This window comes from Parasteatoda tepidariorum, chromosome 10 (assembly GCF_982258835.1).
Source record: "Parasteatoda tepidariorum strain Cologne lab strain chromosome 10, Ptep-v5.0, whole genome shotgun sequence".
Lineage (NCBI taxonomy): Eukaryota > Metazoa > Arthropoda > Arachnida > Araneae > Theridiidae > Parasteatoda > Parasteatoda tepidariorum.
Window position 1 is genome coordinate 93756700 of NC_141764.1, and position 21245 is coordinate 93777944.

At 28.2% G+C, this 21245-nt stretch overlaps 1 protein-coding gene across 1 annotated transcript in view; it reads right to left on the reverse strand.

Annotated features, from left to right (window-relative positions):
* LOC107443399 (maltase A2) overlaps positions 1–19785 on the reverse strand; it is a 64289-nt gene extending 44504 nt beyond the window's left edge. Inside the window, exon 1 of the mRNA XM_021145840.4 lies at positions 19536–19785. The gene's annotated coding sequence lies outside the window, so the exon portion shown is untranslated. The remainder of the gene's footprint in view (positions 1–19535) is intronic.
* Positions 19786–21245: the final 1460 nt, after the last annotated feature.

Below are 21245 nucleotides of genomic sequence, written 5' to 3' on the forward strand. Positions count from 1 at the left end.
GTTTATAAAGTTCCTGACCCATTTTGATGTTTAATAACTCATAAAATAATAGAGATAGATTAAAATTAATAGCATTAATGGTTAGATAGACTCATCACCTTTACGACGATACCAACATATACTTTCGTATTCAATGATACCTTCATATTTCCACAACTAGAAGAGCTTCAGCCACGTATCTTTTTGCAACATCACCTCAATGGGGTATCATCGTTCGTAGTTCTTTGAATGACCATTTTCCAGGAAGATGGATTGGGCTAAAAGGTCCAATCCCTTTGCCACCCAGATCATCTGATATAATGCCGCTGGACTTTTTTCTTTGGGGATTTACAAAGGACAATTTTTACAGTAGGATCGTGCCGAACATTGATGATCTAAAGCCAGAATTACAACCGCAATAGCCTATGTGGATGCCGACATGCTTGCCGCTACCTGGCGTGAAATTGACTATCGACTTGATATTCGCCGTGCGACAAAGGGGACACACGTGGAAGTTCATTGACAAGGGTCATGAAACTTTTTGAGTATATGTAACCGTTTATGTTATTAATTTTAGTTCATCTTTATTATTTTATTAGTTATTAAACATCAAAATGGGTCAGGGACTTTATAAACACCCTGTATTGTTATGGGCAAACTAAACAGATCAACTGCGAGTCCAATAAACACTAAACTTCATTTTTGAAATTCATGGAATTTAAATACTTTGTTCAATTACGTGTTGAAAAAAATGAATTAAACCCAGAGGTAATGGCTAGATTGGCAACTGAAAACAGATGTCGCCTTTCAAAGCTTAAGTCGTCCTCTTTGTTCCTAAGAAGGCAGAAACTATAATTATATAAAAATGGTTATTGTCGCTTTTATATAACATAAAAATGACAATATGTCACTTTTATATAACATAAAAATGACAATATGTCGCTTTTATATAACATAAAAATGACAATATGTCACTTTTATATAACATAAAAATGACAATATGTCACTTTTATATAACATAAAAATGACAATAATTAGACCTATTGTCACATATACAGTAGAAATTTGGACTACTACTCAAAATGAAGGAAGAATAATTCTTAGTTTTGAAAGAAAGATTCTAAGGAAAATATATGGACCAATCAAAGATGGAGACGTGTGGAGAATTAGAAGTAATTTAGAGTTAAGTAAGCTATGTAAAGAAAAAAAAAGACATAGTAAATGTAATAAAACAAAAATAATACAATGGCTCGGACATCTGGAGCGAATGAGTGATAAAAAAGCAATAAAAAAAATCTATAGGGAAAGACAAGGGGGCATAAACAAAGGTCGGATGTCCCAGGAAAAGATGGCTAGATGATGTAGAGTGAGGTATGAAAAAAAATGAAAATCTAAAGTAGAAAGTTAAAAGCCTAGGATAGGAAAAAGTTGAGCTTTGTGTAAAGGAGGCCAAGGTCCTCCATGGATTCTAGAGCCGAAGAGTAAGAAAATAAGTATTAAATACTAAAAGGAATCTCAATCTGACATCAAAACTGCTCTCAGTTTTATTATTGTTAACCATGCAAAAAAGTAACATACAAATGGAATTGTCCAATAATGGAAAGAATATACCAGGGGTGGCCAAACTGCGGCTCGCGAGCAACATGCTGCTCTTCGAAGGATTATTTGTGGCTCTCGATAAATGTACCCCAGTTCCCTTTTCATTTTTGTGCTATTATATTTTAAAAAAATTATTATCGTTCTGTATGTGTTTCAAAATGCTTTTAAATTACTGACAACAAATATGAAAGACTAAGTGCAACATTGTAACAAATTTCATGTCCGTCCAAGTTAAGAATGATATGACTCATCGAAAACTGCGCGAACGAACATAAACAATGGCCTAATCGACCGACTACAGACCGATTAACACGCTCTACCAATAATTTATACCTTTTTTTTCTAAACAAAAATGTAAGCTGGAAGGAATATTGATGGAATTCCGAAATCGATTTCACGACTTGATATATTTTAAATCGTCTCTTGATTTTTTTCGGAATCCATTTGAAATTAACATAATTCAAGGTGAGTTTTCCATGTCCAATATAATTATGACCCAAAAAGCATCTGGAGAATTAGAATTAATAGAGAAGTAAGAAGATCAAGCTCTACAATTAAAATATAAGTCGACGTCGATTACCGAATTTTGGAAATGGGTACCGGTATCGAAGTATCCTGAATTAAAAAAGACTGCTTGAGGAATTATTTCAAGATTCGGAAAAACGTACTTCAGGAAATCATTTTATTCCACTTTAAAATTCTTGAAATCCAAACACCGATCAGTATTAACTAACCAGCATCTTAAAGAATTACTGAGAAATGTTTCACCAATTATTCACCAAATTTTAAAGAATTATCAAGAGAAGTAAAATAAAAGTGTTTAATTTTTAATATTTAAATTCAATACACATATTTTGTACTTTTACTTATATGTTTTCAATAAATATAGTTTATGTAAAAAAAAACTAATTCCTTTTTGCATACCTTTTAAAAACGTATTTAATTGCGGCTCGCGAAAAATTTCAAATTTTGAAAAATGGCTCGACTATCAAGGAGCTTGGCCACCCCTGGAATACTTATATATACACTTAGAATAGTGGAAAGCATTTGTTCACTTGATAGCTTAAAGAATGTACACACATGATAACAGTATATACATGTTTACCCAATCACACTGCACTGGATTTTTGCATCTTACAAAAATAAAGAGAAATTACGATACTTTAGTGCTTCTTAATTCTTCAAGCAATATCTTACTTGTGCAATTGTGTTATTGTGAAATAGTTTTTTGGGGTTTACCAGTTCTTAAATCGGTCCACGTGTCCCTGTTTGAACATCAGTCAAGTAGTTAGCAAGAGAAAGTACGTAGTTTGGCAAAAAAAAATTAAACAAAAAGCGAAGGCCCAATATTTTGTTATCCCTACAGATCTATGACATCGAATGAAACTAGTTTTTATTGCAGTAGAGACTACATTTTAGCTGATTTCCAATAGAGGAAAACATTATAGTCACAGCAATAAAGAAAACCTTTAATCTGATTTCTTGGATGAAATGATTCTGAAACCGTTACTATCATATTGAAGGAAGAAAAAAAAAACATTTGCATAACGCATCAAATATATTTCCAACAGTTCTGCCTGCGCATGCGCGACCTTCCGCTTTTCGTCATAAAGGCATGCACACGTTTTAGTCAGGGGGCTTTAAACTGCAACATGACTGACCAACCTCTGACTCGAATTGTTAAATGTTACTCGGATGCGTTAAATTTCATATGTGAAAAATTTATAATTTGATCCTTACGCTCCAGTTTTGCTGACCTTAAATTTTTTGTCTTATTACACTGAGGAAAAATTATAAATTATCCAGGAAGTTAATTTCTTATTGCTAGAGCAAACAAAAAAACAATAAGTTACATTATCAGTTGCATAAAACTAAAAATAAATGATTTTGTTTTTCGAAATGTATCACAATGATGAAGAAAAGTGCAGAGAAAACTACCAGATTATGGTAAAATTTAACATGCTTTTGACTCTGTGGAAACACCAAAAAACTCAGTGATTTTTACCGAAGTGCTTTGATGATGATTTTGGTAAAATTAACAATAAAGTATGGCTTTATGTGATGTAATTATGTGATAGTATGTGATATGAATTGGCAAATGTGGTAAAATTTGATAATTTTATCATGATAATGGTACTTTAAAGCAGTGCTCACTAACATCTTTATCACCACAGACCGGTATGATTTTAATTATGCGATAAAATTGAGTAAATTTGGATATATTTTTATGATACTTTAGAGTAGAGCATGTATAAAAACCATTTGTTTGGTAAAATTTATTTTTCTATTCATTTAAATTTATACTAAATGTGTTGTAATAAGAACTATAATTTTGAAAACCAGGATTTCTGACAAGTTGTCACCATATGAACGAAAGAAACATTTCCAACTAAATGGTTTAAATACCGTATATTTTTTGAGTTTATATATTTAGAGTTTTATTAACAGAATTATAGTATTCTTTACTAAGAATTTCATAACCATTCAGAGCAGTATTTTTACCATAATTTCTTTTTCTCTGTCAGTCGCATAGAATGACTCAGACGGGACTCGAAACATTCTGTTTTTGAGTCAATTCTCATCAAAAACTATAATATTTATTAATCAGTGCTAATGACACAATGTGTCACGTGAACAGCTTTTGTTATCCATGAGTGAATAGTTTTTGCATGAACTCTCTGGCGGAAAACGATGCGTGATAAGTTTAAAAGATAAAGTGCTTCAGGGTACGTGGCCAAATTTTTCAACAAAAAATAAGCACCTTTTAAGTATTTTATAAGCACTCAAAAATTATTTTTAAGCACTATATGCATTAACAAAAAGCAAAATAGTTTTCAAAGACTTTACATAATCATGATAAAATAACTAGTTTTTGACAAACTCTTTTCTTGATTATATTAGCCATTATAAAATGATCAAGAGATTTTTACGTTTTATTTCAGAGGGTGGAAAAGGAAGCTTGAAATTGAGGATATCTTGCAAAGTGCAGCAGAGTTGCACATGAGAGTGCAATAATTTCACCGAACCCAGCTCACGATACGCACATGCAGACTCGTTAGTATTTCATCAAACATGTAAAATGATTGGTGTTTTCATACGCTATGGACTGACGGATTGTGGACGCAGAAATAGATTGTGGTTGAATGAATAGTTAAAACATTGAATAGAACAATGTGAAAAGCGCGTTTTTGCATAATACGTGGAGAAAATTGACATGGTAAAGAAGAAAAAATTCTTCAAAAAGGGAATATTAAGCCTTTTTTAAAAACACCTAATGAGAAAAGCACCTTTAAGAGCTTTACAAAAACAAAAATCGATAATAAGCACCTTTAAGCAGAGCGCTACGCACCATGTGCTTGTAAAAAGAAACTACTAACGTATTGACGCTATTCTAATATTTTATAAAGAAGTCATGCTTTATAGTATATATGTTGTCCCTATTAATATTTATTCAGAAACAGCGTCGCGACCCATTACAAAAACAAATTCTTTGTGTGTGCGCATCCTAGAGCCTTAATAGAAAACTGTTCCTATGTATGTACACGAATTCCTTTTATTACTATAGATTTCAGATCACCTCTTCCTCACCATTTCGATAGATGGAAACTATTTCCCTTAATACAGATGCAAACACCTGCGATGTGATTATTTCCTGGTCACCTCTCCTAATGCTGCCGACTAGTAGGGGAATTCTGAACTCGAAATGGTGTTCCAATTGAAATCCCACAAAGATGGGACGCATCAGTGAATAATAATGTATAAGGTGACTGTCAAATATATGACCGCACCGCTTTCGAAATTTATAGAATTTACGTAAAACTTTCGTGAATATGTAAGTCATGAAAAAACTATTTTTACTTAAATTGAAACAAGTTAATTTTTAAACATTTAAACAAAACTTCTTTTTTTCTATGACATTATTCCAGTTTTCTACGATACTGCAAAAATATATCATATTTTACTGCTGCCAACAATTTTTCATTAATGTAAACGGCCAACAATTGTTCAACGATCTATAATATTTTAAGATATTGAACATTCACAGAAGAAAATTTTTGAAATCGAAAGTATAATAATTAAAACTTGGCTTAAGGTTCACTTTTTGTGCAATTTTGTAATATTTTCTTTCGCTTACATACCAATGGGTTAATATTTATTTATTCAAAAAAAATAGCTTTGTTTTACATGTAGAAAACAATTCTAGTAAAATTTACAGTACTCTACGGTAACAACATTATCGGTAAAAAAAAAATAATAATTCTGGTCAAAAACCACAAAATGTGCGGAATTTAAACCATTCATTTGGTAATTTTTCTGTTCATAGGGTATCGACTAACCGGAAATACTGATTATCAAAATTATAGTTCTTATCACAGCACAATTAGTAAAAAATACATAAGTTAAGTAAACTAAACCAAATAAATGGGTTTTACGACATAGGACTGCGATCCATACTAAAATTATCAAAGTTTACCACATTTACGAAACTTAGCAACACATTCGAAAACCAAATTTTATTTTTAATTTTACCAAAATCATTAACAAAGTGCTTTGGTAAAAATTACAGAGATTTTAATGTGTTTATAGAGCCAGAAACACGTTTAATTTTACCGTATTCTCTCCGGTAGTTTTGATAAACCTTTTTCTCAACGTACGTTTCAACATCTTTGACATTTTTGTTGATGTATGCCACACAATCAAATTTTTATTTATTTATTACATTCGTCTAAAATTCTCACTGAACTTGTATACACCCACAGCCGGATATTTTTGTTAGTAAACGAACCCAATAACCTTTTAAAAACCTTTTCTTAGTAAACGAGCCCAAGCCGTACTCGATCTTTTGGGCTCTAGCTGAGCCTATCTCATTAACACACATTCGTACACTACAGAATAAGCAAATATAATTATTAAACGAACTCAAATTCATATGTTATTTAGTTAAATAAATCGTTAAACTAAAGACACATGAAAAATTAATTGTTGGATATTTTTATATACTAAAACGTAATAAACATTGTTAAAAAGGAAAATAACTAACAATTAACTTTAGACTTTAGCTTTTAGTAAATAAAATTCTTGACGTGAAATAATTGTTTATGTGACAGAAGAAAAAAAACATTTTTATGTCAAAAGTGTTCATTAAATAATTAATAAAAAACTATATGTCTCAAAGATCTTTCGTGAAACTTAATGTTCGAAATATCATTCTGAAAAGAAACAGTTGATGCAGCGGAAGAAAATCACTTTTCGAAGCCTACGAGGCACAAACAAATTAACAAAGATCAGCAGTTCGTTAACGCTGACGCGTTACAAAAAATAAATAGATGTCTTGTTATTTCTTCTCCAAAACTCCTGGGAATTGCGGTCGACGCTAAATGACTTTTATTATGATTGTGTTTTTACAGTAAGACAAATGAATCACAAATCAAAAAAGTAATTAATTTTCTTTTCACCATTTTCCCAACCAGGATTTAATGGTGTAAATAAAAATAAAAAATGTATAATAAAGAAATAAATAAAAAATTTATATTTTTGTTTCGAATTAATATATATATATATATATATATATATATATATATATATATATATATATATATATATATATATATATATATATATATATATATATATATATATATATATATATATATATATAAGTTCAAAATGAAGAATAAAACAAAGAAAAATAGGGGGTGGGAAATAATAAGTAAAAAAATAACAAGCAACATATTATTTAAAAAAAAAAAAAATGAAATTTTAATTAAAAAACCGGAAAAAAAGATATAATCTTTTCTTCAGTCCACACGATTATATCCGCAAAACAGAGTGCTTTCTGATATTGTATCAATAAAGCCAAAGCAAAATATATTAATACAATAGTGTGAGGAGCACTCAAAAAAATTTTTATAAAATAACTACATAAAAATAGATCATAAAAAGTAAAAATAACATGTAAAAACAGATAATAAAATAAAATAAAAAGAAAAAACATTAAAAAGGGGGGACTATAAAGCGAGTAGCAAAATCATAACAGCTTACATGGACAAACATGGACAGATATTTATTATATATATATATATATATATATATATATATATATATATATATATATATATATATATATATATATATATATATATATATATATATATATATATATATATATATATATAATATAAAACTATTAATGGGAAAAACCAAAAGTCTTTCTCAAGACACATCTTCTGGTATATTTGAATGTTTTATATTTCTGAATAAGGAACAACTATCCTAAAATAAAAATTATTCTTTATAAATGTCTATATATTTATATGAATCCACTCATAGGGTTAAAAAAAAAACTCATTACAATTGTGGAATTTTAATTTTACGACAGTTAGTCCAATCGTACTCTTAATCATTGAGAGAATGATATACCCCCGTAGGAAATTATCTAGTAGATTTAAATCTGGCGAAGAGACAGGCCACTCTTATGAACTGAGGAAATCGGACATGTTGCTAGTGCGTGTGAATATTTTTTTAATTTGATTTCAAGAAGGCTGGCATTAAATCTTGATGAAAGCAACACGATTGCAATTCGAATACTTTAGAAACAGAATCAATCAAATGCTGCTTTAAGACTTGCCTCAAGTACAACTCCTGGAAATCAAATGCTGAACTAAATAAAAAGAAGTGGAAGTTTTCCCTTTTTGGAAAACATCGCGCCACGATATCTCTTTCGATAAATTTTGGTGTCGTTCTACCGCCAACTTATAGTTTGGAATGTCGGCTATACTTTCGGCAAGCCAGGCGATCCGTTTGCTGGTTGTGACTGTTTTGTGGGATAAAAAAATTCTCATTCGAAAATTGAATGTCGCAACCCGCGTGCCAGTGTTATTTATGTTCTTGAATTTTTATCAACTTCATTTGAAAAAATTAAATTAAAAATGTTAACTATTATTTTAAAGTTCTAATTCAGTTTAGTATTTATCATTTATTTTTATTAAACTATACATTTTAAAAGACTACTAGAAAAAAACACTGTTCATTAGGTTTAATTTTTATTGTAACCATTCAAAACAATTGAAACAATTGATTCGCAGACAACAGAAAATTTTATGAAGTTCATTGACTTTTTGACTAACAGTATCAATAAAATTGAATAAAAATTTTAATTTAAAAATTAGAAATGAAGAATCAAATGTGTATAATCCCTATTTAAATTCTATTAGACTTCAATATGAATACTTAAGTAAAATATTTATAATTAAATGTTAAAATGTTAGTAAAATATTAAATAATTTTTGTTATTAAGTATTAAAAATCTTCTATTTATCAAAAATTTTGATTAAATTCAATAATTTAAAAAAATCCCAATTAAGTATTCAAATTTAGATTTAATAATAATTTAAAATTATCTTTCTTTCAATTTCGGCATTTGGAAGCGCATTTTAGTTATTGAAGAAGAACACTTCTCATTACATATAATTCTTATCACGACATCTTGAAACAATTGAAACAATAGATTTGCAAAAAATGAGACACTTTGGAGAAGGAATTAGCATTTCATTTGAACAATAACAATAAATGCTAATGAAAATTCTTACCTAAATTGCTAAACCATAAACTTATTTTTTACAAACGGGAAAAAAACAATTAAGCTTTTATTTAATGGCACATTAAGAGAAGAGAATGGTTGTTTTACACTTTTCATACTTTGACTATTTTTCTTCTTTAACGTAATAGAAATTTTGTTCACCAATTTAAATAAAATGAAGAATTTGATCTTTTTTTTTTAACAAAATAAGCATTTTAATTTTTAAAAAGTACAATACTTAAGATTAAGCTCTATATATAATTAACACCTTAAATGTTGAAAAAGAAAGTATTTCTTTATTTTACAATGACACGTTTTTTTTTTAAATCTAATTAATTTATTTAGTTAAGCAAACGAAGCTTATACTGCTTGGTAAGATATTCTTATCAGCTTATCGATACTTTCTACTTAATATAATTTTCATTTATTTACAAATTTAATGTTTAGAAATAATTATAAAATAATGATATTCCTCAAAAATTTGTTCTTTTTCACTTTTTTGTGTTAAATCGTTCTAAAATCGAGTATTAAATCTGAGAAATATTCACAGGCTTTTTATTAAAGAAAAATATTTTTGATTTAAAATTTTTCTTATGGAAGGTGTTAATTAAAATATAACAAGAGCAAAATAGAATTTTTCACCTATTTTTCGAAGAAAAAAAGATAGGTAATTAAAATTTGAAAAAAAAAACATTCAATAATTTTTCTTGACTAGAAAAATAAATTAAAATATAACAAGAGCAAAATAGAATTTTCACCTATTTTCCGAAGAAAAGAAGATAAGTAATTAAAATTTGAAAAAAAACATTCAATAATTTTTCTTGACTGGAAAAATATATGGAGCATCTACAGGTACATAGCCCTTAACATTTTAATAACATTACATTTTAATAAATTTTAAATTTTTTCAAATTAAATTTTAATTTATAGTAAACAAATGTATACTATGTAAATATCAGAAACTTAAAATTTAAAAACGTGAAGGAAGATTAAACATTCAATTAATATTTCCAATAATCTTTATTTACAAAGCATGCTAACATATTCAAAGTAAAGTAGTTTGAACTAAACATTTAAAGGTTTCCTGTTACTGTGTCTCAGTGCTGAAATTCTGAAATATATTTTTAGAAGTTTTGAAAATTCTTAAATTCTTTTTATTATTTTTCAAGAGGTGATAGATATGATAAAAAACTATAAAGCTGATAATAGAAATTTTAATGTAAGCGTTCAGAAATTTTATTTCAGAATTTCCAAAATGGCTTTAAATTTAAATAAAACTGCATTTCCCTAACTCTAAATTATTTATTTCACAATTATAAATATTTTTTTCATTTTAATGATTTTAAAAATTTATAAAAAAAACTTGGTTCTTAAATTTTACTAAACACCTAAAAATAAAACTAATGATACTGAAAGAAGGTCAATAAGTGTAATAAAACATGTCTGTAAATATACCGAAATTGAAGCACAGTATACATTTGAAGCAAAAAATATATTTTTGTAAAAATTAAAACCATAAATTTTTGGTCAAATTACAAAAGAATTTTTTTTTTACTTTTTTTTAACCAATAAAAATTATTCTACATAAGATGGTATTGCATACCCGGATTGCTAAACAATTTTATATCGTTTCCTGACCACTGAAATTGGAATATACTCTCCTATTATCGCCAGTAAAATTTTATCGTCAATCATTTTTACCAAATTTTACTTGGCCGACTTTAAACCGATACCGTCCAGTTTCTCGATATCTAAAGAGTCCAAACTGTAACCGCATCTCTATTTTTTATGACAATGCAAATATCAATCACTTTCTTCAAACTACATACAAAATTTACAGCCCTGTTTTCGCCAAATATCGTCAATAAAATTTCGGCTACTTGTTAAAATTATCGAATTTCAATGGGCATTTCATGTCTGATGATTTAAAAATTTCGTGACCGCCAAAGTCACAAAACTTCGTCCCCATTTCTTTTAAAAAGCTATCGTATAAAGCTATCGTATATCGTATTTCTATCGTATAATGAAATCCTAAACATTTTCCAACCTGTTATTGGATTCACTTTTAACTGGAATTAAAAATTGTATGCCGAACGCTGCAAGAAAATATTTATCGTCGAGAATATTTAAGCGTTTATTGAAATTTTGAATACTTTCCGACAAGCTAGATTGCTGGAATTTCAACTGTAGCTCTGTGCCTGATCCAAATATAATTTTCAATTGTTTCCTAAATAGAGCAAGCAATGTTTCACAATTTTATCGATGTTCAACATTTTCACAACTATCCCAAACAATTAGTTGATAGAAAATAAAAAAGGATAAATATTGGAATAAAAATATTTTTTTAAAAAAATTTTATTTAGTGAACTGAAAAGGAGGATATCTGAAGTTTTTGAGGAATCAAAAACAAAAAACAAAAAACGTATCACTTTTGTAATAACCGAAAACTCCCCTCAAGAGTTTCAAAAGTGATTGAACCTGCATATTTAATTTTTTTTTTCAAGCAAAAGCAGGGGTGATTTCTCATTTCAATTTTATTTGAATATCGTAACTTTAATATTCAGATTTTTTTTAAATTTTTAATAAGCAGCAATATTGCAACTTAAAATTAATTCTTGACGTTGTGTATGATTCTAGGACAGAATTTCGTACGTACATTTAAAATTATTTTAACTTACATAGTATAAATAAGTATCGTAGTTATCGTGTCCTTCTATTGTTACAAGCACTGAGAAAAAAATATGGTCAAAACTACCAGAATATGGTAAGATTTACTGTGTTTTTAGCTATATGGGAACTCCAAAAGGGTCAATAATTTTTACCGATGTGCTTTGGTAATGATTTTGGTAAAATTAACAATAAAACATGGTTTTGTAATACGTAATCAAATTTGAGATAATTATCATGATACCTTAGAGAGTGACATAAAAACCATTTATTCAGTTAAATTTATTTTTAAGTTTTGTATTTTCTACTAAATGTGTAGTTTTTAAAACCAGAAAAACTTTATAAGCCGTTACCATATGAACGGTAAAATTAGCTAATGAATGGTTTAAATACCGTATACTTAGGTTTTTTTAACCAGAATTATGAGTTTTTTAACCAGCAATGTCATTACCATACAATACAGTAATTTTCTATATGTTTTAACCAATAAATGAAATTACTAATATCAATATCATAAAGTTTATAACACTCATTTGAAATTTTAGAAATAAACAAAAATAAGAAGTTTATTTTTTCGGATTTAATATCTCAATTAGAAATATCACTTAGCATTGACAGGTTTAGATGAGCAATATCTGAAGAATATTTGCTAACTTAGTACTTACTGTAATTGTTATAATTTTTAATATAAATTAAATTTAAATAACGTTACATAATTAAGCAACTACACATAATAAATATAAATAACACTACATAACTTATTCAAGTAACCTTTAATCAAATTAAATAGTAAATCAAAACAAATTACCTTTAACTTTTAAAAAAGGAATTTTTATCTTAACTGCTGAAATTTAATCATGCAGAAAGCCTTCAGCTACCCACAGGCAATGTTTCACTTTTCTCACTTAAGCTTCTAATCTAATTTCTAAACATATTGTTAGAACGTAACAGATGATGTCCATTAATATGAGAATGTTTCTTTTAAAAAATGGTTTCGATTTTATACCATTTTTCACTAAAAAAGTGTAATGATAGCTTACCCCTTTTAAATTAATAAACGTATTTAGCTTTTAGAAAAATTAATGTACATTGCGCAGCATTTTCAATCCAATTTTTTCAGTTTCACTTTCTTTTCTCGTCGCTCTTAAGTTTTTATGATTTATTTTTGTATTTCTAAGATACCGACATCTATTAATATCTGCACTGATAGTAAAAAATATCAGAATATGGTGAAATTTACCGTGTTTCTGGCTTTTTGGGAATACCAAAATGATCGGTAATTTTTACCGAAGCACTTTGGTTAGGATTTTAGTAAAGTTAACAATACAATATGGCTTTATAATATGATATATAATTTGGTAAATGTGGTATAATTTCATAATTTTATTATCATACTTTAAAGCATGGCGTGAAAACTATTTACTCGGTCAAATTTATTTTTCAGTTTTATATTTTTTACTAAATGCAAAGAAATAAGAACTATAATTTTAAAAACCAGAATCCGACGAACCGCTATCATATGAACGGTAAAATTATCGAATAAATTATCTAAATAGCATATACGTAATTACTAGAATTATAGTTTTCTGTTGCAATAAATGTGATTACCATGAAGTTCAATAATTTTACCACAATTATTTTCTCCGTGTATAAGTATCAATTAACAGCTTATTATTTTCACAGGACCATTCAGACAGGACTCAAAACATTCCTATTTATAATCGGGAAAATTATAAACAAAAGTTACTTTCAGTTTTGTATTTTTATTAAATGTGGGGTAATACAAACTATAATTTTTAAAACCAAAGTTTCCGGTCAACCGTTACCAGTTCGAAAACCAGCTCTAAAAAATTATCTAACGAATAATTTAATTACCGCGTCTTTTGCTTACATGTAATAACCATCCAGTAAGTTAATTTTACCAGAATTTTTTTCTATCGGATTTACTACAATTATTTGCAAATTAGCATATGAATTGAACTAAATTTTTCATAGTAGAAGAATTTTATGCAGAAATTTTGCAAAATCTACGTTATATTAAATTTTAATTAAATTTAACTCCATCAACATCAGTGAAACCTCACATAAGTCAAAAAATGCAATTTATGTTTAAAAAGTATTAACCTAAAACCTAAAACCATGTAATGTATATTTTATAAAAAATATCACATGTATATTTTTTAAATATTATTTTGTTCGGATATTATTTAACATATATATTTATGTGTATTATTATATTTAAATTTAAGAAAAGATAAAATGCAAAATTGAAAAACCCATATAAAAATATTTTTATATGAATTTTATCTGTTGCATTTTATGATATGTTCCATTTAATACAATTTTGTTGCAATTTGTATTGTTTTGGCATATACTGCAAAGGAAACAAAGAAAATAATATTACGTAATTAGCAAAACAGAGTTATGCGCTGCCAAGTCAGAAAAAAGTTAAAATTAGCAATATGGCAACTCTTTTTGCATGTATGAACTTTAACTCTTAGTTAACAAACAATTAATAAAGAGTAAACAATAAGATCTGTTTGTTTAAAGAAAGAAAATGTTCACAAAAATGCACTAATGTAATGGCTAAATGAGATTACTGGAGTTACCATAGAGCCAGAAACGCGGTAAATGTTTCCATATTCTAGTAGTTTTGACCACACTTTTTTCTCACTGTAGGTTTGATATTAATCAGGGGTCTGTCCAGACATTTTGTGAAAGGTCCGCTTTTCGTGAAATTGTGAAAAAATTACACACATTCTTTCAACCAGGGTCCGCTGTTATGAATTTGTGCAAATAGGGTCCGTTATTGCAAAAAAAAAAAAAACTTTTTCAAGGAGTTTTTAAATTGTAAGGACATACAAGATTAATGCTCAACACTGTAAAATTATAATTAAAAAAATTAAATTTTAAAAAATAAACAACAATTGCTGCTTCTAAATTAGAGATGCAACATACAAATATTTGGAATTTAGCCTGTACTGCTGAACGCAGAATATTAATTTCGGACGAATAATGGAAGAATCGTCTGCCGAAGACAAAACTTAATTCGTTTACACCCATTTTTCTTGTTTTCTGCCCTGGGAAGGGTTTATTCGATTAACAAAATAATAATGAAGATAAACAAATTTGTGAAGGGTCCGTTTTTAAGTTAAAACATTTTGTGAAGGGTCCGTTTTTATGAAAAGATATTTTGTGAAGGGTCCGTTAACGGACCCAAATTTCTTCTAAACAGACCCCTGTTAATAATTGTGAACTTAATACGAATAATTTTCCAAAAATAGGAATTTATTAGATGCAAAATAAGTTATTTTTGTGATTGAAATTATGATCAGCTACAAAATTGGAAGAATAAAAAAAAGGAAAAATAAAAGAAAAAATTTATTTAAAAAAAAGATTTTTAATTTAAGAATGCCATTGCGTGATTACTTCACGTTTTCCTGTCATAATTATTTTGTAATAATTCTAAATAAGCTTTATGTGTTCATACTATTTACAGAAAATAAATAAAAAATAAGGATAAATCATTTGTACACAATAAACCTTCAATTGTGTTTGTCTAAAAATTTCTAGAAAAGTTCGTCGTATAATCAGTAAACAGTTACAATTACTATTACGTGCGTTTGTTATATTTTTCTCCACTAATAATAGCTTACAACTAGTGAGGTACATATCATAAGTCACTCCAATAAACAAATGAAAATCTTAGAACTATGAAGAAAGACTTGACGCGTTGTTTTGCTTCACGAAATATTGAATCGCAAAATAGATTGCCCTGATAGGTAAATAATTACTTTTAATTACATAAGTGCTTTTAGCATTTACATTTTGCCTTTCATTGCAAATGCAGTTTCCATGAAATCAACTACTTGCATCGATTTTATTTTTTGACAATTAAAATAATCAATGTTAACAAGTAAGTATTTATCAGAAACGACCCGTGTTTTAAACACTACAAGCAGATCTTTTTGTTTTGCATTAGTAAATTTTTTACTTGTGTTTCTTTCCGTTTCATCAATTTTTAACAATGATTGACGTTGAATAATTACTACACATGTTAACATTGAATGCTAACTAGTATTTAACTAAATTATAACTTTAAGAATTATCTAAATTTTTTCACAAAATTATAATATATTCTAGATAAAAAAATATCGAGCCGCGATGCCTAAGGGGAAAGTACTGAACTGTCATTGTGCAGAACCGAGGTTCAAACCCCAGTGGCGGCTTGAAGACCACGGAGCTTCAGATCGATGGGTACCAGCTTGTCTGGGTAGTAATGGCGGCCTGTGCGCAGTGCTAACCACATTGCCATAATCATGTCGTTGACCATGAAATTTCGGATCCTGAACCTCCATGAATCCCCTGGCCCTATTGTGACTGTTGCGGAAATGCTTTTTTAAATAAAAATATCAGTTCAAAATTAAACAACGACTCGTTAAACCAGCATGATAGTATGAAAAGTAACATGACTAGGAGATTTTGAATAACTTCTGTTATTTATTGAAGATCTTACTTAAGAAAAGCTCTATTTATTTTTGTTTTTAATTTCTTTCTTTTATTTCTTTTTTTACCTTGTTATTACACTTTTTTCATCTTAATATCTGTTTCTATGGTTATAAATTTTCGAATGCAGAAAGAAAGAAATACTTATTTTTGCTTTGCGAATAAAGTATTGTGTGACATCTTTGAAGTTAAGTACTACAATTCAATTCAGGTAAAAACTGGTAAAATTTGAAATATGGCTGACAAATTCAAGTAAAAAAACATGGTTTTGGGTAAAATGTATTTAAAATTTTTATTTAAAATGCTTAGTTGTCGATTTCCAAAAAATCATCCAAAATTTTAAAACGACTAAAACGTCTTGTTCCTTAACTTTGAAGTCTTATTCAAAAAAATTTCTTTTCTTATTCAAACTCTATTTCGCTTCAATTTTGTTTTGTCACCGGCGTTAACAGACGTGGTTTATTAAAACATGCCACCATCATTTGCTTAAATTAAATTAATTTGTTCTTTCCATTTAGAAATAAAGAGAAACACAGAAAGTTTGAGCTACAAAATATAGCTACAGATAAAAAGGGATGTAGACTTCTATAGAATATACAGTATGGAAAAGTGAATAAAGAAGGTAAACACTCATCAATTTAGAGTAAAGATAGGACGCAAGCAATATTCAGTATAAACTAAATAATATTTTACAGTACCTAAATAAATAATACATATTTTTCAAATATTTTTTTTAATTATCAACAATAACAGGTGGTTGAAACACTTTGTTAAAAATTCATAAAAAGATAATGAAAAAACATTTTAAATATTTTCAAAACAAATACTCAGGCAAAATAAAAGCAATCATTGGTTAAAAAAAATACTTAATGTATTTTATTTTAATTAAATAAAAAATTGAATTAATTTTAAAAAATTTAATTAATGATGAAAAAATAAAGAATTTAATCTAACGTGGCATACATAACGCAAGAAACTTATTCATGTAACAACTCCCACTGCGATGTAAAAAAAATAATTAATTAATTAATACTCATATTTCATGAAATATTCTTTCTTTTTGATGAAAACCGTTTCTTAGGAAATGATCCGGACGATCAATTCGTCGAATTAAGAAACTTATACAAACATAAAAACACAAATTTCATCAAAAACATGCATTTTCGCCACACATTGATTAACTGAATTGGGGGTTGGCGAGCGCCAGCGAGCAGGGGGCGAAGCCTCCTAGTTTCTTTTATTTTCACATGTGATATCATAAAATCTGTTAATCCTATGTACTTAAAATTTTGAAAAAATGTTCTTGGCATATCTATTTTGGAGATTAGACTACCCACTAATTGATAAAGCCATTATTTTATATTTAAATGCCAATTCATAAAAAGAATTAATTGCATTTCGACTTTTTTTTACCAATTGCGCTGCCATACACGAAAAAAAAAATCTCTTAAAAGTTCCATGCCGTATAGTGCTGACATTTCTAGTAAAAAAAACATAATTCTGGTAATAGAAACCAAAATATACGGTATTTAAACAATTCATTTGGTAAATTTTCCTTTCATATGATAATGGTTCACCAAAAATTCATGTTTCCAAAATTGTAGTTCTTACCACACATTTAGTAAAAAATACAAAACTGAAAAGTAAGCTTAACTGAATAAATGGTTTTTGTACCATGGTCTAAATATCATGATAAAACTACCAAATTTTATCACATTTACCTAGCTTTATCACTTATTATAAAATCATATTTTAGTTGATAATTTCACCAAAATTATATTATCCTAACGCTTCGGTAAAAATTACCGTGCTTTTTGGCGTTCTCTTAGAGAAAGAAATACGGTAAATTTCATCATTTACTGGTAGTTTAGACCATACGTTTTTAATCAGCGTGTGGAGCAGACTACCCACTAATTGATAAAAAAAATTATTTTTCATTTTAAAGCTAATTAAATAGTTAATTATTTTATAGCTAATTTAAATAGTTTATTGTTTTAAAGCTAAATAAATAATTTCAGTTTCGACATGTGTTTTTCAATTGCGCTGTGATTTTAGTCATAAATTATTTGAAAATTGTAGTCATTTCTAATAAATATTACAATCCTGTAGTTAATTTGTTTCAAAAAAAAAAAGTTAGGTGGTGTTTGCAAAAAAAAAAATAAATAAATAAATAAAAAATACAGATTTTGACGTTTTTTTGCAAACGCCTAGACAGTTTTTACAGATTTTGACCTTTTTTCATCTCAAGAAATTCAGCAAACAATTTCAAATTTCACTCTATAAATATCTTATTTTAATACATAATATAGATAAATAAAAATTTAAAAATTCTCAATTAAATGTTTCAAAAATTTGTTTGCGGGTATTCGGCTACCTGCTTTTTGTGCACTTTAATAATTTTTGCAACTTAATTATAAACTTGAAGTTTACACCTTATTAAGTTCTTGGATTTTTATCATTATAATCTTTTCAAAAGAGAAAAAGTAAAGAAATATTTTTATAAAAAGCTCTGCGCTCTAATCTGTAAAGCAATATCTTAGTTTTTATGATTATTGTTAGGCTTTGAAGATATACTCACGATTTCCTTTTATAATGATTTTATTAACATTATGCTTCTTGATCTCAAAACATTATTTGATAATGTTTATTTATGATAAGTTTTAACGAAGAGATTTCGCATTAAACTTACTTAAGATTTTGCAGTTTATTTTACTTTTATCTGAAGTTTAAAAAAATTTAAATTTTTATTACAACTTTTTGTTATTTTTTGCTTATTACTTTTGTTCAAAAAATTAAATAGACCAATATTTTAATGAAGCATATGTAAATAAAATATAAAAATGTAAATAGTACATAAATCCTTCATTTATTTTCAAAATTGTTCTATTTTATTTATTTTTTTAATAAAGCTGTTGCAGCTATTTTTTTAATAAAAAAATTTGCCTTATTGCAATTTTTTGAAACACGACATCAATATTTAGAATTATACGAGCACATAATAAAAGATACATTTTACCATATAAATGTTGAGAAAAAAAAATTTAAGTAAGTTCCTATAGTGTATCTGGAAAATAAAAGTATGCGAACCATAATTTTTTGCACATTTTACTTATGTAAAAGAAAAATATATGCTTACATTACATGACTGTCATCAATAAAATATAACTTTTTTTAAAAATAAATTCATTCTTCTTTTCTTACTTACCACTATTTATCTTCTTTTCACAAAAACTGAACAAAAAGTTTTAAACTCTTTTTTTTTAGAACGCTCCTAGAATAAATTCGAAAATACTAATAGGACATTTTGATAGTACTTTCACCCCCAAAACAGCCTAGAGCTAAGGAAATTTGCTCCCACGTTATTGAATTCAACTCAGCGGGAGCACATGACTTTTTCCCTCAGATAGAACAAAATTATTTGTCGTCTGCTCTCTTTCAGTATCCGAGACAGAATAATCGTCTGCCTCCAGAAAGGCGGTGAAGGGATGGCGCTGCAGAAGACTTCCCTCCAAATGCCACTATTGAATAAGATAAGCCAGAAAATGTTTTCAGTTTTACACATGATCTTTCTATTGAGCTTATCTATTGATTTTTGCTAATAAAGGCTTAAACATGGAATGGAGAAATTAAAAGTGAACTGAAATTTACATGAGGTATTTTTGTCTAAATTTCAATTTTTTAAATCTAGCGATTTAATTGAAAAATTAGAAGAGAATGTCAAGTTTTATTCTATTGAGAAAATTAGTTTTGTGAAATGTATAAAACATCAAGAAGCTGTTTACAAAACGTTTTCGTTTCCATTGAAGGGCAGAATAATGATAAGCCACACATTAAAGTTATTGAGGATATTGTTTTGGGGGAAACGCCATGATTTTTACTATGACAGCAAGATGGTTGCACGTATTAAGCTGTTCCCTAATGATAATTGTGAATACTTGTTAGGTACCTGACTGGAACAAATACTACGAAACAGCTCGAAGTTGAAATGTTCCCTTTGAAAAAAGTGTGCTTTATAACTATATTTTTTTTAAACTTTCCGTATTCTAATTTCAGAACTAAACCACATTAATAAGCTGTTTACTAAACTTCCGCTTTCACTTGATGAGCTTGAGAATGTAAATAAGAGCCACATTTCCAGATTATGCTGTAGGAAGGTAGATAATTTATTTACGTCGCACTAGAGCTGCACAATGGGATATTGGCAACGGTCTGGGAAACATCCCTGAGGATGATCCGAAGACAAGCTATCGCAATTTTGATCTCCTGCTCAGTAAAGGGCTCCCTTGCTTTGGTAGCCCAGCAACCTGCGCAGAACTTTATGGTAGAACAGTTTAACGAGGACGACACCGAGCACCCTTTGTCCCGACGCAGGCTTATGAAAGTGGTGCCCCACCCGCTTACTGACCACAGCCAGTGATGCTTTACGATCAGCTCACTGCAGGAGCCAAATTGGGCTGCAGAGTGCTTTGATGAAACGAAAGGTTTTCACCTAAACCAGGGCTCAGCAAAATGGTCGATATTGACACCTGGGGTATGGTATGGTAAAAATTGAAGTAATTTCAATGTGGTTTCTTTAGGTACCGTTTTTTTATCTGGGAAACTTTACCCGCACTTAAGAGCCAACTTTGTAAATTTTAGGAAAATATCAACTTCGCAACACTGAGAAAAAAGATATTGTCAAAACTACCAGAATATGTTAAAATTTACTGTATTTCTGGCTCAATAAAAACAGCAAGAAACTTGGTAATTTGTACCGAAGTACTTTGATAATGATTTCGGTAAAAATAACTATAAAATATAATTTTATAAAATTTTTAAAAAAGTTTGTGAAAGGGGTAAAATTTGCTACTTTTATCATGATACTTTTAATCATGGCATAAAAGCCATTTATTCGGTTACATTTACTTTTCAGCTT